Source organism: Lepisosteus platostomus, chromosome 4, assembly GCF_059453375.1.
Source record: "Lepisosteus platostomus isolate fLepPlt1 chromosome 4, fLepPlt1.hap1, whole genome shotgun sequence".
In the NCBI taxonomy this organism is placed as follows: Eukaryota; Metazoa; Chordata; class Actinopteri; order Semionotiformes; family Lepisosteidae; genus Lepisosteus; species Lepisosteus platostomus.
In genome coordinates this window covers 51,151,713-51,164,300 of record NC_142614.1, presented here as the reverse complement: position 1 = coordinate 51,164,300, position 12,588 = coordinate 51,151,713, and the positions used below count along the sequence as shown (strand labels likewise).

The 12,588-nt window shown below is 35.6% G+C and overlaps 1 protein-coding gene across 1 annotated transcript in view; it reads left to right on the top strand.

The window, feature by feature from the left end:
* Window positions 1–12,588, top strand: part of auh (AU RNA binding methylglutaconyl-CoA hydratase) — an 83,439-nt gene that overhangs the window by 26,340 nt on the left and 44,511 nt on the right. The gene's annotated exons all lie outside the window — the stretch shown is intronic.

Below are 12,588 nucleotides of genomic sequence, written 5' to 3'. Positions count from 1 at the left end.
AAGCTAATAACTTTAAAAATTATTATAATGTTTTGGGGATTTAAAATACAGATTTCTAGAAATAAGTGTGTAGCATCAAAAGCCCTTGTCCAAGAAAACAGAAATTGAAAAATCATTCCTTTGTTCTTAATGGCAAATCTGTATACACTTTAAGTGTAAAATGGTGACTCGAAATTTACCAATCTATTTTCTGCATCCTGACTTTATTTAGGCTTAACTCTTACTTCCTGTTATATGTACTGTAGTGAGGTTCTTATGCAACACCCTCAATTAAACAACTCTTCTTCGGTTATTTTTTTATTACTGAAACTACACTTGCCTCTTACTAAAATACTTCAGTATATAAAAGATTGCTAATAGCATTAACAATTGTTAGCCCTTTTCCTATAAATATTTTTTGTGTCATCCATATGCGGTATATAAGTAGAATAAAACCTTTTAATTTAAGTGAATAATAGTATGTATATTACCAATATTAAGTAACTAATAGTATAATAATGCTAATATATATATCACTGATTAATATTAGTATAGAATATTAATGAATAGTCACCTATAGAGCACTGGTTCCCAGCTTCTGTCCTGGTTCTAGAGGAGCACTGTGCCTGCTGATTTTCATTCCATCTGAGCTCTAACGCTGGTGCTAAATGATGACCTCATCCATGTTTTTTTGTTTAGATTGGACTTTGACTATGACTTCTTTGGTTAGTCCTGAGTGTCAAACAATGTTACCGATGCTCTTTCCTACAACTTCACCATACAGAACTTTGAACAGTCTTTCCTCAACTTACCTGCATTTTTCTCTGACTAAACAAGTTGACTAAATGGTGCTGAGAAAAATACCTAATTTGTGAATTACAATTTCCATGATACCCTTGTTTTATAAAAACTGGTTATTTTTACAAATTCAATTTTTTAGATGAAGTGGTATATGAAGTAAAAATAATATAAATTAGTGGATGTGAAATAAATGAACCCCTTTTTTATTTAGAACAGTTAAGGGTAAAATTAGAAGCTGGTCGAATAATCAGGTAACAAATAAAGACTTGGACCGACCATGTCCCATATGAAGTAAACTTTTTGAATTCACTATACAGGTTAGTGAAATGTGTTATTCCATGGTCTGAAGATCACATTCCAAAGTAATTTCAGGGGCTTCAGAAAAAGAGTAGTTCATGCTCCTCAGGCTGGAGAGGTTAATAAACAATTTATAAATATTTGAGTATTCAGATAGCCCCCAAATGAAAAATTTTCAAGACCACAGTTAATGTGCCCCTGACGAGTCATCCTGTCAAGATCTCCCCAAGAGCAGCCCTGAAAATAATCCAGGAAGTCACAAAGAACCCCAAGCATCTTGCAGACCTCTGTTGCTTTGGTCAGTCTTCATACTTCATCCATCAGAAGAAGACTCAATGGTACAGGGGAAAATGTTTTCACCCAGAATAACAATGCTATCCATCTCATGTGTGCCAAAGAGCAGCTGCAGTAGACGAATCACAAGGCCGGAAGAATGTTCTCTGAACAGACGGAATCAAAAGTTTAAATCCTTGGCAACAATAAAAAATATTTTGTGTGGCAAAAACCAATCACTCCCTTCCAACAGAAAAACCTCATCCTGACTGTCAAGCATGGTTGTGGGAATATCATAGTTTGGGGCTGCTTTACAGCCTTAGGATCTGGGTGGCTTGCAATCATTGATGGGAACCATGAAATTGATATAATATCTGCGGATTTTGAAGGAGAATGTCAGGCTATCCATTTCTCAGCTGAAACTGAGCCAAAAGTGGATCATGCAGCCGGAATGATTCTTAACATGCAAGCAGATCTACAACAGAATGTCTGAAGAAGATGAAATTTTGTTAGGGTATGTCTTATTTACTGCAGTTTTCAAGCAGTTTTTTTTCCCCACAAAAAACTTTCCACAATTTGCAATAGAATTTAAGTCAGGACTTTGACTGGACAGCTCAGGGCCATTCACTTTCTTTTTTCAGAGACTTCAGTAGTTTTATACCCTTCTCCTGATCTGTGCTTACTTTGACCGTCTGTGAAACCTCCTTTAGACTTCCCAGTTGAGTGTTTGCTTGAAATTCAGTATCTGACCAAGGAAGCTCATAGAGTTTTTTTGGAAATCATAAGAACATTTATTAATATATATTTTTTATTTTGAATATATGGAGAAGGTTGTGTGTGTACAACAGATATTAATTGCTACAGTACATCAAAGTGTAACTATCATTTCCAAATTCTACCTTTTAATGCACCTTCGATTTCCAAACAAATTTTCCAATATACCTCAAAAGTCAGTTCGAATGTGATTAAGAAGTCAGGTGGAGCAAACATCTTTAGACACAATGCTTCTTCAGGACCGGAGCTGGGAAAGATTGTTGTAGAGATTGTTAATATGATTATCAAGGCAATAAATGAAGTATACTGTGTTTGAATTTTGTCAAACTACCAGTTTTACTTTAGAATTTTTTTTTTACCTTGTTTTCCATTAAGGTTGAGGGGAAAATGGCTTTAAGTTTCAGAAATGATAAAATACCCTCTACAAAATAAAGATATAGATATAATTTTTATAAGCACCCAAATACTTTTTAGTTTTCAACTTGGAATCAACAGTTATTTTTTCTGCATGTATGATATTGGAAGTTATTACTTGTTCAAATGCTTGATTAGTTATGACCCCATCAGCAGTACAGGAGAAGCAAGGTCTGTGGAAAAAGAACTGCTTTGCTCCGGTACTCACTGTAGTGTTACTGGTGGTACTGCTGTGCAGACACCTGAGGATATCAATGTTTATTTCACACCACCTCAGTTGTATAGTCCATGGGCAATTGTGCACTGCTTCTTGGGGAGTCCTTGATACAATTAGGTGGATAGTTCAGAGCTCAGCTTGACTGACCAACTTTTTTTTTGTTTTGCTTGCTGGGCTATTCATTAACCTTAGCTCCATGATACCTTTTTATTATCTTGTACATTTTAATGTTTTTATTTGACTGCTTCAGTAGTTAGCAGTGGAGATTGCTAATCAGTTCTTTAGAGATCTTAAAACCCCATGGTTCTAGATTAGTAATTCTAATACATGAAGTATGGTAATAGACTTTGAAAACGTTTTTTGTAATGTCAGTTTGAACACCAGATTTGCCAGTTTTCATGAAATTCTTTTCTCTGTTGTTGTTATATGCTCACTAATTCAGACTTGCTATGTTACATTTTTTACATGTTTGAATAAGTACAATGCAACCACAGGCAGAAATGTGCTGGGTTTATTTTCAGAATGTGGTTTCAGAAAAAAATGAGGAGCAAAAACCTTTACCTCTATACCATTCAATATAAAACATTTATCTACTAGACAGTAGGCATTTACCGCATATGAGGTATTTGTTATATCTGTGTTAAATCTAAAAAAGTTTGAGCTTCATGGAGTTTTATCTTTTCAGTGCTGTATGATCACAAGGGCTCTGACTCTTGTTGTTGACATTGCTCGACTGGTTACCTAGCAGGGCTCCTGGTCTTTATTGACTCATCTTTTCCTGAAAGAGAAACCACAGTGTGAGTTTAGAATTTTGAAGCTATAGCATTACAGAATTAGAAATGGTTGGCAGTTATAGAGTATGTGTGATATTTTTAAGAAGTGATTCATCCCGGTTTACCTTTGTTCACTCAGGCTTCTTTTTCCAATTAATATTTTGACAAAGCAGCTCAAATTACCTCTATTAAGAGTAGGTAGCATGGTAGTAGGTAATGCGCAGTGGTTAGTTTCGCTTCCTTGCAGTGCTGGTTCAGTTCTAGACGTGGGGTGCTGTGTGTGTGGGGTTTGTTTGTTTTTACCTGTTCTTTTATTTGTTTTGGGAGGTCATTCCACAATTTAAGGGATTTGTAACTTAAGGCTTTGCTGTCGATAGTTATTTCGGAGGTTCTTGGGGCTACTCGGTAACCACTGTCCTCAGACTGAAGTGCATTGTTTGGAACGAATGGAACGTATTGTGTCAGTAGTTTGCATAAACATGGGAGAGCTACACCTTTTAGTGCTTTGTGGATCCGAAAGAATGCAGTAGGGTCTCAACATCTGCAAATTTAACCTTCACATATTCGCTTATTCGTGATTCAGTCTGGCCAATGAAGCCTTGAATGGAAAAAAAAGCAAGTCAAAAGTTACTACCAAGAGCCAAAGGTTGTTAAGCCCAACTTTTAAATTAACTACACAACAGACTAGCATCGTGAGATGAATCTAGCGAGTAAGCGAACCTTTCATTGTGCCCTGCTCTAGTACAGAGCAGGTAAAATCAAGTTCAAGTTCAAGTTTGTCATTCCATCCATATACAAGTATACAGAGGAGTGAGACATCGTTCTCCAGGTCTACGGTGCGAATACAGACAAGGCACTGATAAGACAATGCTATAGACTAGGGGTGTCCAACCATTTTTAATGCAAGATCTACTTTTTCATTTGCTAGTCTAGCTTGATCTACCAGTGTGAATTTGAAGCTCTGATATAGGAAAAACAGACTGTGGGCAAATCAGTACAATAACGATACCCATCACTAAAATGTCAGCAAACAAAAGCAAGTGACTCATGTTACAGTGAACAAGTACTGTTATGTTCCCAATTTTATAAAAAAGAATATCCTACTTTAATGTGAGCATTGGCACTGAGAAGCTTACTTGAAAACACTTGTTTTTTTAACGTGTTGATACTGCTGATCATGTCGATTGACAATTTTATTTTGTCTCTGCAATTTGACATTCAGCAGTTCAGTCGAGTCTGTGAGGAATGCTAAATCCAGATGCCACTGGTCATCCTCTAACTGGGTATATTCACCATGTTTAGATGACTTAAGAAACTCTTTGATTTTTGGCAACAGCTGTCTGAACTTCGCCAAAAATGTTTGTTTTTGAAATCTCCAAACAGCAAGTCAGCTGCCTCAGCAAAAGTGTTTTTTTTTTTACGATGCAATTATTTTTGCTTTCCTCTTGTATTAGGCCTTGTGAAAACCGACTATTGTTAGTTGAGATTTTAATTTTTCCACTTTTCTTTTCCGTAACTTACTTTTAGCGGGAAAGTCTACATACATTTTGTGTGCAGTTTTGAAATGTTGGTCTGTATTTCCCTTTTTCGCGTAGATGCTATCATTGCAGGTTTAAATGCGAAAGTACAAAAAAATAATCATGCTCCCATTCCTTGTAGTAATGGTAAGTTTTCGGTCTCTTTGCTTAATCATTTTCGCTCAAACACTACAACTATCAAATCAAACTTTTGGCAAATTTGCCACAGCCAGTTTGTCCACTATTTACTTTACAGAATTGTGCAAAGAATACATCAGACAGTGTGCCTGACATTAGGCAAAAACAATTCCAGATTTGGAGTAGGTGCAGTAGGTACCAGGAGCTTGTTGAGGAGCCTGACAGCGTGTGGGGAAAAAAGCTGTTACAGAGCTGTTATGGACTCTGGTGGAGCTGGCCCGTATACTGTGATACCTTTTATACCAGATGGTAGGAGGGCAAAGAGGTTGCAGGAGGGGTGGGAGAGATCGTCCACAATACTGGAGGCTTTGTGTGAGCAGCATTTGTAGTATATGTTCTGAATGGATGGAAGGGAGGCTCTAATGATATTTCCTGCTGTGTTGACAAATCATTGCAGGGACTTGAGCTCTGAGGCCTTACAATTCCCAAACCAAACAATGATGCAGTTTGTCAAGATGCTCTCGATGGTACCTCTATAGAATGTGGATAGTATGGGGGGGAGTTTGTCCTTCTCAGTTGCCGCAGGAATTGGAGACGTTGTTGTGCTTTTTTAGCTAGGGAGGTGGTGTTGATGGTCCAAGTGAGGTCATCTGTGATATGCACACCAAGAAACGTAGTACTTCTACTGTAGCTGTCTCCACAGGGGAGCCGTGGAGTGGGGAGTGATCAGGGCCCTCCTGAAGTCAGTTATCTTTTTTGTCTTATCTACATTTAAAGACAGATTGTTGTTTAAGCACCAGTCTGCTAATTGCTCCACCTCCTCTCTGTATGGTGTCTCATCGTTGTTACTGATGAGGCCCACCACTGTCGTGTCATCAGCAAACTTGATGATGCAGTTTGAACTGTGCTTAGCAGTGCAGTCATGAGTCATCAGCGTCAACAGGAGTGGACTGAGTACACACCCCTGGGGGGTTCCGGTGTTCAGTATGGTGGTACTAGATATGTTGTTTCCAATCCGGACTGTCTGAGGTCTCTCGGTCAGAAAGTCCAGAATCCAGTTGCAGAGGGAGGCATTGAGATTCAGCAAGCTCAGTTTTTCTATGAGTTTCTGGGGGATGATTGTGTTGAATGTTGCTTGTTTTGTTGATCAATATTATTTGAATTAATTTGAAACCAATGCATTAATACTTTAAATATCATAAAAGGAAGGAATGTCTTTTAACCATACATACTATATACTATTAAATTCTGTGAGGGTATAGGAGTGGACTTGGTTACGTGAGAATTTGTTCGCAGTGGGTCTCCACACTGACCCACTGTGAATGTAGAGACCCTACTGTGCTTTACGGTTTGTCCTGTGGCCTATGTAAAGATGTTAAAATTATTTTAAAAGGATTTTTGTTAAAAGATGCATTTCAGAAGTTTGAACAAGCTGACGTCTCGATATGCTGTTATATCAGATGGTAACCCATTCCACAGGAGTCGAATCTGTATGTAACAAATGTGTGTAGCTGTTGTTATTGTGTTCTGTGTAGAATACTTGAATAACTTCTAAGATGGAAAAAAGTTATCCTAGACAAGTTTTTACATGCTCATAAAGCAAGAGTTCTTGGTCAAACAGTACATCTAAATTATCAATGAAGGCAGCGTGGCTAAGGCTATAGTCATTTAGATACAGTAGTTTATGGCTGTGGAGTCATGGGTTTTCATAGTCAAATGCTATGAAAGTCAAATTGTTTCCTGATGATGGCCCTATGCTGACCTTAATACCATATGGGGAAAATAGGTAGTAACAATCTGTAATTAATTTTTTTTTTACAACTGTTGACTATTTCAGAAATGGAGTATTTTAAATGAAAATGAATGCTGTTATTCAATTTGCAAACAAATTAAACCGGTGTTCTGATATTATAGCTTATTCTGTATAAGACTGTGGACTGAGTTTTTTTTGTTATTTAATATTTCTTTTATTTTGAGAAAAAAAACTCTCACATACAGGCATTTCTCATGACAAATCTACACACAATGTAAATCTGTAACTTTCCTGATGGAAACTCATTTACTAAAGCATAACTCATGAGGCACTTCTACATAAACATGTTAACTCTTTGTTTACCAAGTTATGTCTTCACTACACAGACTGATGCAGTTCAGTTGAGATGGATCTGTGAGATGAAGAAGTACAGTGGGTGCCCGCATTTATGCTCCTACTGCACAACCAACAAATAGGCGATTTTGGTCCATGAATGTAGATAAAGTAGTTACTAATAATTTTATGCTAATAGGCAAAAAATTGCAGTTGTAGAACTTGCTAATACTGAGTTTTTACGTACTGTATACTGAAAACAGTGTAGGTCCCAGCATAGAGCCTTGTGGAACTCCAAATGTATCTTGTCGTAAATGCATCTGAGTGTACTATGATCTGTTTGTTAGGTATGATTAGACTCAGTAGAGGACACAGTTATAGAGGAGGACTAAGGTTTCTGAACAATTAATAAGTATCTAATGGTTGATGGTGTCAAGAGCTACACTTCTATCCAGAAGGATAAAAAGAGTGATGTCGCTGGTGCCTAAGGACATAAGCACATCATTCACTATGCTAATTAAAGCTGTTTTGGTGTTGATGAACTGGGTGACAACGACTGCATTTTTAAAATAAATATTTTATAAAAAAGAAACTACAGTATGTGTTTTTCTCAATAATTTTCAATAAAAATGGGAGATCAGAGGTAGACCTGTGATTTATTTTTTAGTTCAGATTTGGTTTCTTGAAAAATGCCAACATTAAGTGTAGCTAAAAAAAGTGCCAGAAAGCATAAAAGTGTAAATTATATTTAATATGGATTAGGAATGTGTATGAAGCAAGTCTTTTAATACACTAATTGGCTCAGGATCTTAACTATGACATGTTTTGTCGGTTAATGCAACTAATTCCTGATGACTGTGTGGAAGGTTTCAAAGATAGCCTTATTGCTACAAGGCACTTAGGGACAAGGTAGCATTTCTCATACTGGGTACAGTACTGTTTGATTTCTAATGCTAGCATTATTTTCCTTTAAAAAAACTTAAGTCATTGTTTCTAATATTAGAAGGTAGTTATAGTTATAAAAGCGGAGATTATTGTTTTTCAAATCTAACAGGTTTGAGTAATAGGCTGAGGAAGCTGAAAATAACACTTCATGAAACTATCACTCCAAGCAATTTTTAAGACTTGCAACTTGGTTGTAAAATTATTAAATGGTTGCTCTTCATTTTCTTTCTATGACTTTCTAATGTGGCATTATCTAACGTCTATGTGATAACAATTTTGTTAACAGAGGTACTTGAGAAAAGAGCAGTTAATGTGGTCTTAAATATTTTACTCTATTACAATTACTGACTGCAATATTAACCTTTCTAAAGCCGTCTTCATACAATGTTCTGAAAAAAAAATTACATTGACTATCATTACCTACTTGGAGAGTAGTACAGTCAAATAAAATGGTAGATAAGTGAAATATGATTAACTGCTGCTAGACTAACTTGTAAATAAAAATACATTTCATGTGGGTGAAATACAAAGTAGAAAAAAGTTTGTAAAGCTGATAGTATGTATCTTACCAGGTTGCCATAGATTTACTGCTTTATATCGATAAAATGTAAACAAGATATAGAAAGTTTACTGCTTTATTACAATGCTGCAGTTAGAGCATTTTCTCCATAACATACATAAGGCCATTGCTAATTTCACTGTGTCAATTCCCTGTGAAATCATTCTTTAAGAGGAATTTTTAACTTTGATTTTAAAGCCCTGCGTTTTTTAAATGTCTCTCCATTTCTCTGAGGTCTGTTTCTAGATGCCACACATTATTTTTAAATTGTACTTTTTTCTTTTCCTTTGCTTTCAGCATAACTTATTGCATTTTTGTGTTTTATATATGATAAAATGTCTGTGATGTTTTTTATGTCTGCAAGTGTTTAGGTTGAATTGTGCTTTCTAGAATAAATGGCAGATGTTAATGACAACACTGATTTTGCTGTGTTGTCAGAAGGCTGTAATCCAGCATTGCATATACATGTTGCCTGGGAGAAACTATATCCCTTGTGAGACATGCTACAATACCTTTTCTTTTGGAGGTGTGGAGTTGTGTGATTAAGTCTACTTAAAGCCCAGAGACTGAATTGCTTTATAATTTTATATGCGCTGCAGCTTGTCAGCATAATTTGTGTAAAATTCCATGCTGTGAAGTCAGTTGTGGTCTAGGTGTTAGGTAATTGATAGTACATTTCATATCATGAAGGTTTCTACTGTGACAATGTGATAAATATTTTGTTCTACATATACTTTTTAGCACAGTACAATCTTGGGCTGAGAGCGTTAATAGCCATGGCACTCCATGGATACATCATGAACTGTCTTCAGGGTCTTCTGCTGCTCAGCATATCATAATCTGGTTGTACAAACAGACATAATTTATTCACCGCTAATTTGAAATGTACATAGCAGTGCAAACTCATTGTCATGCTATAGCTCTAGTTCATGCTACACAGATTTAATACCACTAAAATGATTCTTGACATTAGGTTTTGATATTGTATGTTTGGAATTGCACTTTCTATGTGTTTTACATGTGATAGAATGTCTGTTGTGAAACAATTATTTTATTTTTTGAATATATTGATTAAACAATTATAAAGTAGATATTTGTCATACACTGTAGTAAATGATGCAGAGTTGTGGCATGGTCAAATAAAGGCAAAAGTAATTTAGCCAATACCTTTTTTAACTTTTCTTGATAACTGCTCTGTATCTGATCTTGTTAGGGCCCATTTGTTATTGTTAAGTATATTATATTATCTGTTTAACTGTGGGAAAATATCGAGCTAATTGTGGATGTTTCTAGGCATTTCTAACTAACATTTTTTCTCCTTAGTATGTGTAGGTGGTTGGTGATATATATTGCATTTAAGTGAAGTATTAGAAAACATAAAAAATAACATTTTAATTGCATTTGCAAGATTCATCTCGAAAATAAATGTGGTATTGGATTAAAAAAATTAAAGGAAAAATAACATTTTATATTTTTTAAACTTTAATGTAAAAAACTCCAAAAAGTAAAAAGAGGAGTGGTATTCATACTTTGAGATTTAGATCTTTACTTGAGTGTTGAAATGTACCTTACACAAATCTGTGGTTTATGTTCTGTACTTGTTTCCAGATCAGGTGGACCTACGGTGATTGCTGGGAAGATTCTCAGGCAACATTAATTATTATTATACTGTAATAATTCCTTAAACTTACATAGCGCTTTTCTGGACACCCCACTCAAAGCACTTTACAGGTAATGGGGACATAAGTTTGATAATTGTACATTTTTCCCCTTTAAATGTTACTAGACTGGTGCTATATACAGCACATAAAAGCCTTTCATGTAGATTTGCTCTTTGTATTTTCTAAGTGAAAAGAAGTTAACACATTCTCTGCAGCGAACAAACTTAAACTTGACATATTTCTGCACATTTTGATGCATAGCTACTCTTTATTTGCTGAATTTAACAGATTGAAAAAATAAAACCGTAAATGTGGCACGTGCAAATGTTTTGGCACCCTATCAGTCAATACTTAGTAACATCCCCTTTGGCAGAAATCACAGCCTCCAAATGTTTCTTGTAGCCAGCTAACAGTCTTTCTGCATTAGGAGTTTTTTACTAATATGGGGATATGGGGGGTTTTGCTTTGCATTCCTGACCAGTCTACGAGCAGTTCTTTGGGAGGTTTTTCTTGGTCTTCCAGAACGTTTGCATACAACTGTACATCTTGGACCAGGGCAGTTGAAAACCACTGGCATAGATGGTATTCATTTTATTTAAATCAAGATGTTGAACCTAGCCAGTTAAGATCAGATTCTTGAAGTCTTTTTAAGGTCTATTCTTACTTTTAAATCTATATATTTTTTTCTCACTTTTAAATCTGGTTGCTATAGGATCCTTTTTTAGATTTCAGTTTGCAATGAATTGGAATGACTGCATAGGCAATGTTTTTTTTTTGTTATTTTTAATTTCATCTTATACCAACATTACTTGAGATTGCCAGTTGTTACTTCATTCATTTCTTTTTGTCGGCACATTCATTTCTTTTTCTCGGCACACATCATTGCACTGCATTAACTGGAAAAGAAGGATAGAGGGTAAAGAGGCTTTTCAGACCTGTCCATCCATCAGTACTTTCTTCTTTTGACACATTACAGGCTCCACAGGGACTTACAGAAGTGCTGACTGGAGGATTAGCCTGTCCCTCACAGAAATGTCTGCCAGGTTGCTGGAGCCTGAGAACCAGCCCTATCCTTAGGGGCTTTCTGTCAGTTGTGTACTGCCACTTGGCGATTCCTGGTCACTGTTGGCTTGTGATGTGTCCGGGCTCAAATTTGGAGTTGAGCTTCTTGAGAGCACCTGTTATCTTGCTTATTTTAATCAGTATTTTTCTCTTTATGTTGTTCAGTAATTTTTGTTAGGGTTTTGTGTTGTGTTAGATAGCTCTAAACCAAGGGACCTATGGGCCATGACCTAAAAATTGGTCGCATTGTCATTTAGGGTATGTTATAACATGGAACTCTTGAAATTTAAATTTCCTCCTAAACAAGCACATTTTTATTAAAGCCTTTTAATGCCACAGTGGAAAAGAAAATATGATTGAGTTATTAGGAGATAACATTGCATTATTTTTCAACAATTATTACTGAAAAACCTATAAAAATTCAACAAATAATGTTGTGAAAGTTTGATTAAAATAATTCTTTAGGAACCAGAATACTATCTTCATAAAATAAAAATAAAAAACTCAAGCATTCCTGGGTTAAACACGTGTAACATTAACATATATTCATAGAAGAGTGTAATCTGAGAAGGGGGACAAACTGGTGTATCATTTCACATGGTCACAAAATCCCAAGATCAAACCACCCTTATGGTTACAGGTAAATTTAAAGTGGCTTACTTATTAAATTTGAAAATTTTATTTTTTTATTGTGAAACAGACAAGTGAAGTTGGTGTGGACATGGCTCATTTTTCATGGTGCTTTTATCCGGAAGTTATCTTGTTAAAACAGTAATTATTGCAATTAATGCAATAAATTAATGGGGCTGAGAAAGTTTTTTTTATTATTATCCTTTTCTACATTTTTTCACTTTTCTACTTGGGAGAAGCAGGTTTTTCTAGCACTGTCCATCACAAAAATTGATTAAGCCAACTCCAATCAGACCAGGACTCAAGAAGCCTCCTTTAAATTACACAACCATGGTTTGAGACACTTTCAAAGCTTGTGCAAAGTCAAGGTTCACATTAGTATACCATTGCTGTTTTCTAATATTTTTGCTTTTGCAAGACTATTGAATACTACTAATAAACTGATTATTAATCATTTTTAAT